General features: G+C 49.3%; 19 non-coding genes and 2 pseudogenes across 19 annotated transcripts; all 21 read left to right on the forward strand.

Annotated features, from left to right (window-relative positions):
• The first annotated feature begins 138 nt into the window (after nt 1–138).
• Nucleotides 139–344, forward strand: LOC149079492 (small nucleolar RNA U3). Its single transcript, XR_016193717.1, has one exon. It is a non-coding gene; the product is annotated as a small nucleolar RNA U3 (small nucleolar RNA).
• A 429-nt stretch (nt 345–773) lies between these two features.
• Nucleotides 774–979, forward strand: LOC149079493 (small nucleolar RNA U3). Its single transcript, XR_016193718.1, has one exon. It is a non-coding gene; the product is annotated as a small nucleolar RNA U3 (small nucleolar RNA).
• A 436-nt stretch (nt 980–1,415) lies between these two features.
• Nucleotides 1,416–1,621, forward strand: LOC149079494 (small nucleolar RNA U3). The gene has a single exon (XR_016193785.1). It is a non-coding gene; the product is annotated as a small nucleolar RNA U3 (small nucleolar RNA).
• Nucleotides 1,622–2,054: 433 nt separating this feature from the next.
• Nucleotides 2,055–2,260, forward strand: LOC149079495 (small nucleolar RNA U3). Its single transcript, XR_016193794.1, has one exon. It is a non-coding gene; the product is annotated as a small nucleolar RNA U3 (small nucleolar RNA).
• Nucleotides 2,261–2,696: 436 nt separating this feature from the next.
• On the forward strand, nt 2,697–2,902 carry LOC149079496 (small nucleolar RNA U3). Its single transcript, XR_016193743.1, has one exon. It is a non-coding gene; the product is annotated as a small nucleolar RNA U3 (small nucleolar RNA).
• Nucleotides 2,903–3,302: 400 nt separating this feature from the next.
• On the forward strand, nt 3,303–3,508 carry LOC149079497 (small nucleolar RNA U3). Its single transcript, XR_016193769.1, has one exon. It is a non-coding gene; the product is annotated as a small nucleolar RNA U3 (small nucleolar RNA).
• A 436-nt stretch (nt 3,509–3,944) lies between these two features.
• LOC149079498 (small nucleolar RNA U3) lies at nt 3,945–4,150 on the forward strand. The gene has a single exon (XR_016193770.1). It is a non-coding gene; the product is annotated as a small nucleolar RNA U3 (small nucleolar RNA).
• A 436-nt stretch (nt 4,151–4,586) lies between these two features.
• On the forward strand, nt 4,587–4,792 carry LOC149079499 (small nucleolar RNA U3). Its single transcript, XR_016193788.1, has one exon. It is a non-coding gene; the product is annotated as a small nucleolar RNA U3 (small nucleolar RNA).
• A 686-nt stretch (nt 4,793–5,478) lies between these two features.
• Nucleotides 5,479–5,684, forward strand: LOC149079500 (small nucleolar RNA U3). The gene has a single exon (XR_016193749.1). It is a non-coding gene; the product is annotated as a small nucleolar RNA U3 (small nucleolar RNA).
• A 444-nt stretch (nt 5,685–6,128) lies between these two features.
• LOC149079501 (small nucleolar RNA U3) lies at nt 6,129–6,334 on the forward strand. Its single transcript, XR_016193744.1, has one exon. It is a non-coding gene; the product is annotated as a small nucleolar RNA U3 (small nucleolar RNA).
• A 433-nt stretch (nt 6,335–6,767) lies between these two features.
• LOC149079502 (small nucleolar RNA U3) lies at nt 6,768–6,973 on the forward strand. The gene has a single exon (XR_016193719.1). It is a non-coding gene; the product is annotated as a small nucleolar RNA U3 (small nucleolar RNA).
• A 448-nt stretch (nt 6,974–7,421) lies between these two features.
• On the forward strand, nt 7,422–7,627 carry LOC149079503 (small nucleolar RNA U3). The gene has a single exon (XR_016193746.1). It is a non-coding gene; the product is annotated as a small nucleolar RNA U3 (small nucleolar RNA).
• A 433-nt stretch (nt 7,628–8,060) lies between these two features.
• On the forward strand, nt 8,061–8,266 carry LOC149079504 (small nucleolar RNA U3). Its single transcript, XR_016193721.1, has one exon. It is a non-coding gene; the product is annotated as a small nucleolar RNA U3 (small nucleolar RNA).
• Nucleotides 8,267–8,706: 440 nt separating this feature from the next.
• On the forward strand, nt 8,707–8,912 carry LOC149079505 (small nucleolar RNA U3). Its single transcript, XR_016193772.1, has one exon. It is a non-coding gene; the product is annotated as a small nucleolar RNA U3 (small nucleolar RNA).
• A 436-nt stretch (nt 8,913–9,348) lies between these two features.
• LOC149079506 (small nucleolar RNA U3) lies at nt 9,349–9,547 on the forward strand. Its single transcript, XR_016193750.1, has one exon. It is a non-coding gene; the product is annotated as a small nucleolar RNA U3 (small nucleolar RNA).
• A 425-nt stretch (nt 9,548–9,972) lies between these two features.
• LOC149079507 (small nucleolar RNA U3) lies at nt 9,973–10,171 on the forward strand. The gene has a single exon (XR_016193751.1). It is a non-coding gene; the product is annotated as a small nucleolar RNA U3 (small nucleolar RNA).
• A 425-nt stretch (nt 10,172–10,596) lies between these two features.
• Nucleotides 10,597–10,802, forward strand: LOC149079508 (small nucleolar RNA U3). The gene has a single exon (XR_016193786.1). It is a non-coding gene; the product is annotated as a small nucleolar RNA U3 (small nucleolar RNA).
• Nucleotides 10,803–11,201: 399 nt separating this feature from the next.
• Nucleotides 11,202–11,375, forward strand: LOC149079509 (small nucleolar RNA U3; annotated as a pseudogene).
• A 400-nt stretch (nt 11,376–11,775) lies between these two features.
• LOC149079510 (small nucleolar RNA U3) lies at nt 11,776–11,981 on the forward strand. Its single transcript, XR_016193747.1, has one exon. It is a non-coding gene; the product is annotated as a small nucleolar RNA U3 (small nucleolar RNA).
• Nucleotides 11,982–12,406: 425 nt separating this feature from the next.
• Nucleotides 12,407–12,612, forward strand: LOC149079511 (small nucleolar RNA U3). Its single transcript, XR_016193727.1, has one exon. It is a non-coding gene; the product is annotated as a small nucleolar RNA U3 (small nucleolar RNA).
• A 400-nt stretch (nt 12,613–13,012) lies between these two features.
• On the forward strand, nt 13,013–13,197 carry LOC149079512 (small nucleolar RNA U3; annotated as a pseudogene).
• Nucleotides 13,198–13,505: the final 308 nt, after the last annotated feature.

A 13,505-nucleotide genomic window follows, 5' to 3' on the forward strand; every position in this document is an offset into this window, starting at 1 on the left:
TCCACATATCCGTGTGCAAAAACAACATCACCCGAGCTGAACGCACGTCGAACAACAACGGTATTTCGCGTGACAATAGCTGTTGATTTTCCGAAAAGTTGCTGGCGCACATGTAGTTTCTGCATCTGTACTTTGCTCAAGATCATGCTTCATAGGATCATTTCTATAGTATGATTATCGAGTTCGTGTCTCACGAATTCTCGCAACCCAAACCACGATGATGACGTGAGGGGTTGCCTCCTGAGCGTGAAGTCGACTAGTAGCCCTCGCGGGTTTCCTGTCATTGATGATCGCGCCGGGCATTCCAAGGGGTGTTCGACGGGAGGCAACTCGTTCTGAGTGGCTCGTCTTTCATTATAACTCAAGCAAGCAAGCAGGATGGATACGTCCGCCATCAAGGGCGACGCTTATAGTAAAACAAACTCGGACGCAGGGTAGCGTTTTCCCAATCGCGAAATATCTCTTCAACGCCATGCGTTATAACCGGGTGTAATTTGCTGGAAATGGAAAAATTAAGCCGGGCGCGTAACCGCTCTCCGATTTTATCCAGCACGTAGTAGCGCCCTCTGTCGTTCGGAAAGATGTGCTGTCCATCGATCCACGTCATGTCCGCGCGAATAGTTGCCACGTGAACTTCCACATATCCGTGTGCAAAAACAACATCACCCGAGCTGAACGCACGTCGAACAACAACGGTATTTCGCGTGACAATAGCTGTTGATTTTCCGAAAAGTTGCTGGCGCACATGTAGTTTCTGCATCTGTACTTTGCTCAAGATCATGCTTCATAGGATCATTTCTATAGTATGATTATCGAGTTCGTGTCTCAGGAATTCTCGCAACCCAAACCACGATGATGACGTGAGGGGTTGCCTCCTGAGCGTGAAGCTGACGAGTAGCCCTCGCGGGTTTCCTGTCATTGATGATCGCGCCGGGCATTCCAAGGGGTGTTCGACGGGAGGCAACTCGTTCTGAGTGGCTCGTCTTTCATTATAACTCAAGCAAGCAGGATGGATGCGTCCGCTCTCGAGTCGACATCAAGGGCGACGCTTATAGTAAAACAAACTCGGACGCAGGGTAGCGTTTTCCCAATCGCGAAATATCTCTTCAACGCCATGCGTTATAAACGGGTGTAATTTGCTGGAAATGGAAAAATTAAGCCGGGCGCGTAACCGCTCTCCGATTTTATCCAGCACGTAGTAGCGCCCTCTGTCGTTCGGAAAGATGTGCTGTCCATCGATCCACGTCATGTCCGCGCGAATAGTTGCCACGTGAACTTCCACATATCCGTGTGCAAAAACAACATCACCCGAGCTGAACGCACGTCGAACAACAACGGTATTTCGCGTGACAATAGCTGTTGATTTTCCGAAAAGTTGCTGGCGCACATGTAGTTTCTGCATCTGTACTTTGCTCAAGATCATGCTTCATAGGATCATTTCTATAGTATGATTATCGAGTTCGTGTCTCACGAATTCTCGCAACCCAAACCACGATGATGACGTGAGGGGTTGCCTCCTGAGCGTGAAGCCGACTAGTAGCCCTCGCGGGTTTCCTGTCATTGATGATCGCGCCGGGCATTCCAAGGGGTGTTCGACGGGAGGCAACTCGTTCTGAGTGGCTCGTCTTTCATTATAACTCAAGCAAACAAGCAAGCAGGATGGATGCGTCCGCCATCAAGGGCGACGCTTATAGTAAAACAAACTCGGACGCAGGGTAGCGTTTTCCCAATCGCGATATATCTCTTCAACGCCATGCGTTATAACCGGGTGTAATTTGCTGGAAATGGAAAAATTAAGCCGGGCGCGTAACCGCTCTCCGATTTTATCCAGCACGTAGTAGCGCCCTCTGTCGTTCGGAAAGATGTGCTGTCCATCGATCCACGTCATGTCCGCGCGAATAGTTGCCACGTGAACTTCCACATATCCGTGTGCAAAAACAACATCACCCGAGCTGAACGCACGTCGAACAACAACGGTATTTCGCGTGACAATAGCTGTTGATTTTCTGAAAAGTTGCTGGCGCACATGTAGTTTCTGCATCTGTACTTTGCTCAAGATCATGCTTCATAGGATCATTTCTATAGTATGATTATCGAGTTCGTGTCTCACGAATTCTCGCAACCCAAACCACGATGATGACGTGAGGGGTTGCCTCCTGAGCGTGAAGCCGACGAGTAGCCCTCGCGGGTTTCCTGTCATTGATGATCGCGCCGGGCATTCCAAGGGGTGTTCGACGGGAGGCAACTCGTTCTGAGTGGCTCGTCTTTCATTATAACTCAAGCAAGCAGGATGGATGCGTCCGCTCTCGAGTCGACATCAAGGGCGACGCTTATAGTAAAACAAACTCGGACCCAGGGTAGCGTTTTCCCAATCGCGAAATATCTCTTCAACGCCATGCGTTATAAACGGGTGTAATTTGCTGGAAATGGAAAAATTAAGCCGGGCGCGTAACCGCTCTCCGATTTTATCCAGCACGTAGTAGCGCCCTCTGTCGTTCGGAAAGATGTGCTGTCCATCGATCCACGTCATGTCCGCGCGAATAGTTGCCACGTGAACTTCCACATATCCGTGTGCAAAAACAACATCACCCGAGCTGAACGCACGTCGAACAACAACGGTATTTCGCGTGACAATAGCTGTTGATTTTCCGAAAAGTTGCTGGCACACATGTAGTTTCTGCATCTGTACTTTGCTCAAGATCATGCTTCATAGGATCATTTCTATAGTATGATTATCGAGTTCGTGTCTCACGAATTCTCGCAACCCAAACCACGATGATGACGTGAGGGGTTGCCTCCTGAGCGTGAAGCCGACTAGTAGCCCTCGCGGGTTTCCTGTCATTGATGATCGCGCCGGGCATTCCAAGGGGTGTTCGACGGGATGCAACTCGTTCTGAGTGGCTCGTCTTTCATTATAACGCAAGCAAGGGCGACGCTTATAGTAAAACAAACTCGGACGCAGGGTAGCGTTTTCCCAATCGCGAAATATCTCTTCAACGCCATGCGTTATAACCGGGTGTAATTTGCTGGAAATGGAAAAATTAAGCCGGGCGCGTAACCGCTCTCCGATTTTATCCAGCACGTAGTAGCGCCCTCTGTCGTTCGGAAAGATGTGCTGTCCATCGATCCACGTCATATCCGCGCGAATAGTTGCCACGTGAACTTCCACATATCCGTGTGCAAAAACAACATCACCCGAGCTGAACGCACGTCGAACAACAACGGTATTTCGCGTGACAATAGCTGTTGATTTTCCGAAAAGTTGCTGGCGCACATGTAGTTTCTGCATCTGTACTTTGCTTAAGATCATGCTTCATAGGATCATTTCTATAGTATGATTATCGAGTTCGTGTCTCACGAATTCTCGCAACCCAAACCACGATGATGACGTGAGGGGTTGCCTCCTGAGCGTGAAGCTGACGAGTAGCCCTCGCGGGTTTCCTGTCATTGATGATCGCGCCGGGCATTCCAAGGGGTGTTCGACGGGAGGCAACTCGTTCTGAGTGGCTCGTCTTTCATTATAACTCAAGCAAGCAGGATGGATGCGTCCGCTCTCGAGTCGACATCAAGGGCGACGCTTATAGTAAAACAAACTCGGACGCAGGGTAGCGTTTTCCCAATCGCGAAATATCTCTTCAACGCCATGCGTTATAAACGGGTGTAATTTGCTGGAAATGGAAAAATTAAGCCGGGCGCGTAAGCGCTCTCCGATTTTATCCAGCACGTAGTAGCGCCCTCTGTCGTTCGGAAAGATGTGCTGTCCATCGATCCACGTCATGTCCGCGCGAATAGTTGCCACGTGAACTTCCACATATCCGTGTGCAAAAACAACATCACCCGAGCTGAACGCACGTCGAACAACAACGGTATTTCGCGTGACAATAGCTGTTGATTTTCCGAAAAGTTGCTGGCGCACATGTAGTTTCTGCATCTGTACTTTGCTTAAGATCATGCTTCATAGGATCATTTCTATAGTATGATTATCGAGTTCGTGTCTCACGAATTCTCGCAACCCAAACCACGATGATGACGTGAGGGGTTGCCTCCTGAGCGTGAAGCTGACGAGTAGCCCTCGCGGGTTTCCTGTCATTGATGATCGCGCCGGGCATTCCAAGGGGTGTTCGACGGGAGGCAACTCGTTCTGAGTGGCTCGTCTTTCATTATAACTCAAGCAAGCAGGATGGATGCGTCCGCTCTCGAGTCGACATCAAGGGCGACGCTTATAGTAAAACAAACTCGGACGCAGGGTAGCGTTTTCCCAATCGCGAAATATCTCTTCAACGCCATGCGTTATAAACGGGTGTAATTTGCTGGAAATGGAAAAATTAAGCCGGGCGCGTAACCGCTCTCCGATTTTATCCAGCACGTAGTAGCGCCCTCTGTCGTTCGGAAAGATGTGCTGTCCATCGATCCACGTCATGTCCGCGCGAATAGTTGCCACGTGAACTTCCACATATCCGTGTGCAAAAACAACATCACCCGAGCTGAACGCACGTCGAACAACAACGGTATTTCGCGTGACAATAGCTGTTGATTTTCCGAAAAGTTGCTGGCGCACATGTAGTTTCTGCATCTGTACTTTGCTCAAGATCATGCTTCATAGGATCATTTCTATAGTATGATTATCGAGTTCGTGTCTCACGAATTCTCACAACCCAAACCACGATGATGACGTGAGGGGTTGCCTCCTGAGCGTGAAGCCGACTAGTAGCCCTCGCGGGTTTCCTGTCATTGATGATCGCGCCGGGCATTCCAAGGGGTGTTCGACGGGAGGCAACTCGTTCTGAGTGGCTCGTCTTTCATTATAACTCAAGCAAGCAAGCAGGATGGATGCGTCCGCCATCAAGGGCGACGCTTATAGTAAAATAAACTCGGACGCAGGGTAGCGTTTTCCCAATCGCGAAATATCTCTTCAACGCCATGCGTTATAACCGGGTGTAATTTGCTGGAAATGGAAAAATTAAGCCGGGCGCGTAACCGCTCTCCGATTTTATCCAGCACGTAGTAGCGCCCTCTGTCGTTCGGAAAGATGTGCTGTCCATCGATCCACGTCATGTCCGCGCGAATAGTTGCCACGTGAACTTCCACATATCCGTGTGCAAAAACAACATCACCCGAGCTGAACGCACGTCGAACAACAACGGTATTTCGCGTGACAATAGCTGTTGATTTTCTGAAAAGTTGCTGGCGCACATGTAGTTTCTGCATCTGTACTTTGCTCAAGATCATGCTTCATAGGATCATTTCTATGTTCTGTGATGTTTTTTGCCTGCTTCTGTGAACTGTGATGACATTTGCCTGCTTATAGCCAGATCATGACTTTTCACCAATTTGACCAGTTCTTTTTACATACACTACACATTCATGCAAACACATATCTATCTACAAACATGTACACATTTTCTTCTTCACAGGCCTTCTTGGCCAGTTTTTATGCCGGCAGTTGGCCCTCGCGGGCTGGGAATCGGCTTAAAGTTCAATTCTGGTCTGGTCAGGATCATTTCTATAGTATGATTATCGAGTTCGTGTCTCACGAATTCTCGCAACCCAAACCACGATGATGACGTGAGGGGTTGCCTCCTGAGCGTGAAGTCGACGAGTAGCCCTCGCGGGTTTCCTGTCATTGATGATCGCGCCGGGCATTCCAAGGGGTGTTCGACGGGAGGCAACTCGTTCTGAGTGGCTCGTCTTTCATTATAACTCAAGCAAGCAAGCAAGCAGGATGGATGCGTCCGCTCTCGAGTCGACATCAAGGGCGACGCTTATAGTAAAACAAACTCGGACGCAGGGTAGCGTTTTCCCAATCGCGAAATATCTCTTCAACGCCATGCGTTATAACCGGGTGTAATTTGCTGGAAATGGAAAAATTAAGCCGGGCGCGTAACCGCTCTCCGATTTTATCCAGCACGTAGTAGCGCCCTCTGTCGTTCGGAAAGATGTGCTGTCCATCGATCCACGTCATGTCCGCGCGAATAGTTGCCACGTGAACTTCCACATATCCGTGTGCAAAAACAACATCACCCGAGCTGAACGCACGTCGAACAACAACGGTATTTCGCGTGACAATAGCTGTTGATTTTCCGAAAAGTTGCTGGCGCACATGTAGTTTCTGCATCTGTACTTTGCTCAAGATCATGCTTCATAGGATCATTTCTATAGTATGATTATCGAGTTCGTGTCTCACGAATTCTCGCAACCCAAACCACGATGATGACGTGAGGGGTTGCCTCCTGAGCGTGAAGCCGACTAGTAGCCCTCGCGGGTTTCCTGTCATTGATGATCGCGCCGGGCATTCCAAGGGGTGTTCGACGGGATGCAACTCGTTCTGAGTGGCTCGTCTTTCATTATAACTCAAGCAAGCAAGCAAGCAGGATGGATGCGTCCGCCATCAAGGGCGACGCTTATAGTAAAACAAACTCGGACCCAGGGTAGCGTTTTCCCAATCGCGAAATATCTCTTCAACGCCATGCGTTATAACCGGGTGTAATTTGCTGGAAATGGAAAAATTAAGCCGGGCGCGTAACCGCTCTCCGATTTTATCCAGCACGTAGTAGCGCCCTCTGTCGTTCGGAAAGATGTGCTGTCCATCGATCCACGTCATGTCCGCGCGAATAGTTGCCACGTGAACTTCCACATATCCGTGTGCAAAAACAACATCACCCGAGCTGAACGCACGTCGAACAACAACGGTATTTCGCGTGACAATAGCTGTTGATTTTCTGAAAAGTTGCTGGCGCACATGTAGTTTCTGCATCTGTACTTTGCTCAAGATCATGCTTCATAGGATCATTTCTATAGTATGATTATCGAGTTCGTGTCTCACGAATTCTCGCAACCCAAACCACGATGATGACGTGAGGGGTTGCCTCCTGAGCGTGAAGTCGACGAGTAGCCCTCGCGGGTTTCCTGTCATTGATGATCGCGCCGGGCATTCCAAGGGGTGTTCGACGGGAGGCAACTCGTTCTGAGTGGCTCGTCTTTCATTATAACTCAAGCAAGCAAGCAAGCAAGCAGGATGGATGCGTCCGCTCTCGAGTCGACATCAAGGGCGACGATTATAGTAAAACAAACTCGGACGCAGGGTAGCGTTTTCCCAATCGCGAAATATCTCTTCAACGCCATGCGTTATAACCGGGTGTAATTTGCTGGAAATGGAAAAATTAAGCCGGGCGCGTAACCGCTCTCCGATTTTATCCAGCACGTAGTAGCGCCCTCTGTCGTTCGGAAAGATGTGCTGTCCATCGATCCACGTCATGTCCGCGCGAATAGTTGCCACGTGAACTTCCACATATCCGTGTGCAAAAACAACATCACCCGAGCTGAACGCACGTCGAACAACAACGGTATTTCGCGTGACAATAGCTGTTGATTTTCCGAAAAGTTGCTGGCGCACATGTAGTTTCTGCATCTGTACTTTGCTCAAGATCATGCTTCATAGGATCATTTCTATAGTATGATTATCGAGTTCGTGTCTCACGAATTCTCGCAACCCAAACCACGATGATGACGTGAGGGGTTGCCTCCTGAGCGTGAAGCCGACTAGTAGCCCTCGCGGGTTTCCTGTCATTGATGATCGCGCCGGGCATTCCAAGGGGTGTTCGACGGGATGCAACTCGTTCTGAGTGGCTCGTCTTTCATTATAACTCAAGCAAGCAAGCAAGCAGGATGGATGCGTCCGCCATCAAGGGCGACGCTTATAGTAAAACAAACTCGGACCCAGGGTAGCGTTTTCCCAATCGCGAAATATCTCTTCAACGCCATGCGTTATGACCGGGTGTAATTTGCTGGAAATGGAAAAATTAAGCCGGGCGCGTAACCGCTCTCCGATTTTATCCAGCACGTAGTAGCGCCCTCTGTCGTTCGGAAAGATGTGCTGTCCATCGATCCACGTCATGTCCGCGCGAATAGTTGCCACGTGAACTTCCACATATCCGTGTGCAAAAACAACATCACCCGAGCTGAACGCACGTCGAACAACAACGGTATTTCGCGTGACAATAGCTGTTGATTTTCTGAAAAGTTGCTGGCGCACATGTAGTTTCTGCATCTGTACTTTGCTCAAGATCATGCTTCATAGGATCATTTCTATAGTATGATTATCGAGTTCGTGTCTCACGAATTCTCGCAACCCAAACCACGATGATGACGTGAGGGGTTGCCTCCTGAGCGTGAAGTCGACGAGTAGCCCTCGCGGGTTTCCTGTCATTGATGATCGCGCCGGGCATTCCAAGGGGTGTTCGACGGGAGGCAACTCGTTCTGAGTGGCTCGTCTTTCATTATAACTCAAGCAAGCAAGCAGGATGGATGCGTCCGCTCTCGAGTCGACATCAAGGGCGACGCTTATAGTAAAACAAACTCGGACGCAGGGTAGCGTTTTCCCAATCGCGAAATATCTCTTCAACGCCATGCGTTATAACCGGGTGTAATTTGCTGGAAATGGAAAAATTAAGCCGGGCGCGTAACCGCTCTCCGATTTTATCCAGCACGTAGTAGCGCCCTCTGTCGTTCGGAAAGATGTGCTGTCCATCGATCCACGTCATGTCCGCGCGAATAGTTGCCACGTGAACTTCCACATATCCGTGTGCAAAAACAACATCACCCGAGCTGAACGCACGTCGAACAACAACGGTATTTCGCGTGACAATAGCTGTTGATTTTCCGAAAAGTTGCTGGCGCACATGTAGTTTCTGCATCTGTACTTTGCTCAAGATCATGCTTCATAGGATCATTTCTATAGTATGATTATCGAGTTCGTGTCTCACGAATTCTCGCAACCCAAACCACGATGATGACGTGAGGGGTTGCCTCCTGAGCGTGAAGCTGACGAGTAGCCCTCGCGGGTTTCCTGTCATTGATGATCGCGCCGGGCATTCCAAGGGGTGTTCGACGGGAGGCAACTCGTTCTGAGTGGCTCGTCTTTCATTATAACTCAAGCAAGCAGGATGGATGCGTCCGCTCTCGAGTCGACATCAAGGGCGACGCTTATAGTAAAACAAACTCGGACGCAGGGTAGCGTTTTCCCAATCGCGAAATATCTCTTCAACGCCATGCGTTATAAACGGGTGTAATTTGCTGGAAATGGAAAAATTAAGCCGGGCGGGTAACCGCTCTCCGATTTTATCCAGCACGTAGTAGCGCCCTCTGTCGTTCGGAAAGATGTGCTGTCCATCGATCCACGTCATGTCCGCGCGAATAGTTGCCACGTGAACTTCCACATATCCGTGTGCAAAAACAACATCACCCGAGCTGAACGCACGTCGAACAACAACAGTATTTCGCGTGACAATAGCTGTTGATTTTCCGAAAAGTTGCTGGCGCACATGTAGTTTCTGCATCTGTACTTTGCTCAAGATCATAGGATCATTTCTATAGTATGATTATCGAGTTCGTGTCTCACGAATTCTCGCAACCCAAACCACGATGATGACGTGAGGGGTTGCCTCCTGAGCGTGAAGCCGACTAGTAGCCCTCGCGGGTTTCCTGTCATTGATGATCGCGCCGGGCATTCCAAGGGGTGTTCGACGGGAGGCAACTCGTTCTGAGTGGCTCGTCTTTCATTATAACTCAAGCAAGCAGGATGGATGCGTCCGCCATCAAGGGCGACGCTTATAGTAAAACAAACTCGGACGCAGGGTAGCGTTTTCCCAATCGCGAAATATCTCTTCAACGCCATGCGTTATAAACGGGTGTAATTTGCTGGAAATGGAAAAATTAAGCCGGGCGCGTAACCGCTCTCCGATTTTATCCAGCACGTAGTAGCGCCCTCTGTCGTTCGGAAAGATGTGCTGTCCATCGATCCACGTCATGTCCGCGCGAATAGTTGCCACGTGAACTTCCACATATCCGTGTGCAAAAACAACATCACCCGAGCTGAACGCACGTCGAACAACAACAGTATTTCGCGTGACAATAGCTGTTGATTTTCCGAAAAGTTGCTGGCGCACATGTAGTTTCTGCATCTGTACTTTGCTCAAGATCATAGGATCATTTCTATAGTATGATTATCGAGTTCGTGTCTCACGAATTCTCGCAACCCAAACCACGATGATGACGTGAGGGGTTGCCTCCTGAGCGTGAAGCGGACTAGTAGCCCTCGCGGGTTTCCTGTCATTGATGATCGCGCCGGGCATTCCAAGGGGTGTTGGACGGGAGGCAACTCTTTCTGAGTGGCTCGTCTTTCATTATAACTCAAGCAAGCAGGATGGATGCGTCCGCCATCAAGGGCGACGCTTATAGTAAAACAAACTCGGACGCAGGGTAGCGTTTTCCCAATCGCGAAATATCTCTTCAACGCCATGCGTTATAACCGGGTGTAATTTGCTGGAAATGGAAAAATTAAGCCGGGCGCGTAACCGCTCTCCGATTTTATCCAGCACGTAGTAGCGCCCTCTGTCGTTCGGAAAGATGTGCTGTCCATCGATCCACGTCATGTCCGCGCGAATAGTTGCCACGTGAACTTCCACATATCCGTGTGCAAAAACAACATCACCCGAGCTGAACGCACGTCGAACAACAACGGTATTTCGCGTGACAATAGCTGTTGATTTTCCGAAAAGTTGCTGGCGCACATGTAGTTTCTGCATCTGTACTTTGCTCAAGATCATGCTTCATAGGATCATTTCTATAGTATGATTATCGAGTTCGTGTCTCACGAATTCTCGCAACCCAAACCACGATGATGACGTGAGGGGTTGCCTCCTGAGCGTGAAGCCGACTAGTAGCCCTCGCGGGTTTCCTGTCATTGATGATCGCGCCGGGCATTCCAAGGGGTGTTCGACGGGAGGCAACTCGTTCTGAGTGGCTCGTCTCTCATTATAACGCAAGCAAGGGCGACGCTTATAGTAAAACAAACTCGGACGCAGGGTAGCGTTGTCCCAATCGCGAAATATCTCTTCAACGCCATGCGTTATAAACGGGTGTAATTTGCTGGAAATGGAAAAATTAAGCCGGGCGCGTAACCGCTCTCCGATTTTATCCAGCACGTAGTAGCGCCCTCTGTCGTTCGGAAAGATGTGCTGTCCATCGATCCACGTCATGTCCGCGCGAATAGTTGCCACGTGAACTTCCACATATCCGTGTGCAAAAACAACATCACCCGAGCTGAACGCACGTCGAACAACAACGGTATTTGCGTGAGAATAGCTGTTGATTTTCCGAAAAGTTGCTGGCGCACATGTAGTTTCTGCATCTGTACTTTGCTCAAGATCATGCTTCATAGGATCATTTCTATAGTATGATTATCGAGTTCGTGTCTCACGAATTCTCGCAACCCAAACCACGATGATGACTAGTAGCCCTCACGGGTTTCCTGTCATTGATGATCGCGCCGGGCATTCCAAGGGGTGTTCGACGGGAGGCAACTCGTTCTGAGTGGCTCGTCTCTCATTATAACGCAAGCAAGGGCGACGCTTATAGTAAAACAAACTCGGACGCAGGGTAGCGTTGTCCCAATCGCGAAATATCTCTTCAACGCCATGCGTTATAACCGGGTGTAATTTGCTGGAAATGGAAAAATTAAGCCGGGCGCGTAACCGCTCTCCGATTTTATCCAGCACGTAGTAGCGCCCTCTGTCGTTCGGAAAGATGTGCTGTCCATCGATCCACGTCATGTCCGCGCGAATAGTTGCCACGTGAACTTCCACATATCCGTGTGCAAAAACAACATCACCCGAGCTGAACGCACGTCGAACAACAACGGTATTTCGCGTGACAATAGCTGTTGATTTTCCGAAAAGTTGCTGGCGCACATGTAGTTTCTGCATCTGTACTTTGCTCAAGATCATGCTTCATAGGATCATTTCTATAGTATGATTATCGAGTTCGTGTCTCACGAATTCTCGCAACCCAAACCACGATGATGACGTGAGGGGTTGCCTCCTGAGCGTGAAGCCGACTAGTAGCCCTCGCGGGTTTCCTGTCGTTGATGATCGCGCCGGGGATTCCAAGGGGTGTTCGACGGGAGGCAACTCGTTCTGAGTGGCTCGTCTTTCATTATAACTCAAGCAAGCAGGATGGATGCGTCCGCCATCAAGGGCGACGCTTATAGTAAAACAAACTCGGACGAAGGGTAGCGTTTTCCCAATCGCGAAATATCTCTTCAACGCCATGCGTTATAACCGGGTGTAATTTGCTGGAAATGGAAAAATTAAGCCGGGCGCGTAACCGCTCTCCGATTTTATCCAGCACGTAGTAGCGCCCTCTGTCGTTCGGAAAGATGTGCTGTCCATCGATCCACGTCATGTCCGCGCGAATAGTTGCCACGTGAACTTCCACATATCCGTGTGCAAAAACAACATCACCCGAGCTGAACGCACGTCGAACAACAACGGTATTTCGCGTGACAATAGCTGTTGATTTTCCGAAAAGTTGCTGGCGCACATGTAGTTTCTGCATCTGTACTTTGCTCAAGATCATGCTTCATAGGATCATTTCTATAGTATGATTATCGAGTTCGTGTCTCACGAATTCTCGCAACCCAAACCACGATGATGACGTGAGGGGTTGCCTCCTGAGCGTGAAGCCGACTAGTAGCTCTCACGGGTTTCCTGTCATTGATGATCGCGCCGGGCATTCCAAGGGGTGTTCGACGGGAGGCAACTTGTTCTGAGTGGCTCGTCTTTCATTATAACGCAAGCAAGGGCGACGCTTATAGTAAAACAAACTCGGACGCAGGGTAGCGTTTTCCCAATCGCGAAATATCTCTTCAACGCCATGCGTTATAACCGGGTGTAATTTGCTGGAAATGGAAAAATTAAGCCGGGCGCGTAACCGCTCTCCGATTTTATCCAGCACGTAGTAGCGCCCTCTGTCGTTCGGAAAGATGTGCAGTCCATCGATCCACGTCATGTCCGCGCGAATAGTTGCCACGTGAACTTCCACATATCCGTGTGCAAAAACAACATCACCCGAGCTGAACGCACGTCGAACAACAAAGGTATTTCGCGTGACAATAGCTGTTGATTTTCCGAAAAGTTGCTGGTGCACATGTAGTTTCTGCATATGTACTTTGCTCAAGATCATGTTTCATAGGATCATTTCTATCACGAATTCTCGCTACCCAAACCATGATGATTGCGTGAGGGGTTGCCTCCTGAACGTGAAGCCGACTAGCAGCCCTCGCGGGTTTCCTGTCGTTGATGATCGTGCCGGGCATTCCAAGGGGTGTTCGACGGGAGGAGGCAACTCGTTCTGAGTGGCTCGTATTTCATTATAAGTTATAATTAAATGTGAATTCCTTGAGTATGTGATGTAACTGCATGGTTGTGTGGATGATTAAGTGAGTAACAACTCGGTCAATATTTACATAAGGATCAAAATATCCAGGGCTGAATGTCCAACCCAGTCACTCACTTGATGAACTTATGAAGTCATTCATATGGTGAAGGCAAGCAATATTTCTTGGTAACTTCTGTCATTCATATGGTTAGGGGGGGGGGGGGGGGGTAAATGTCCAAATCACTTGATTACTCATAGGGTCACTCAAGCAGCCAGGGGAGGCAAAAAGT

This window comes from Pholcus phalangioides, unplaced genomic scaffold (genome assembly GCF_987345545.1).
Source record: "Pholcus phalangioides strain wild (caught in Gottingen) unplaced genomic scaffold, Ppha-v1.0 ptg000012l_1, whole genome shotgun sequence".
Lineage (NCBI taxonomy): Eukaryota > Metazoa > Arthropoda > Arachnida > Araneae > Pholcidae > Pholcus > Pholcus phalangioides.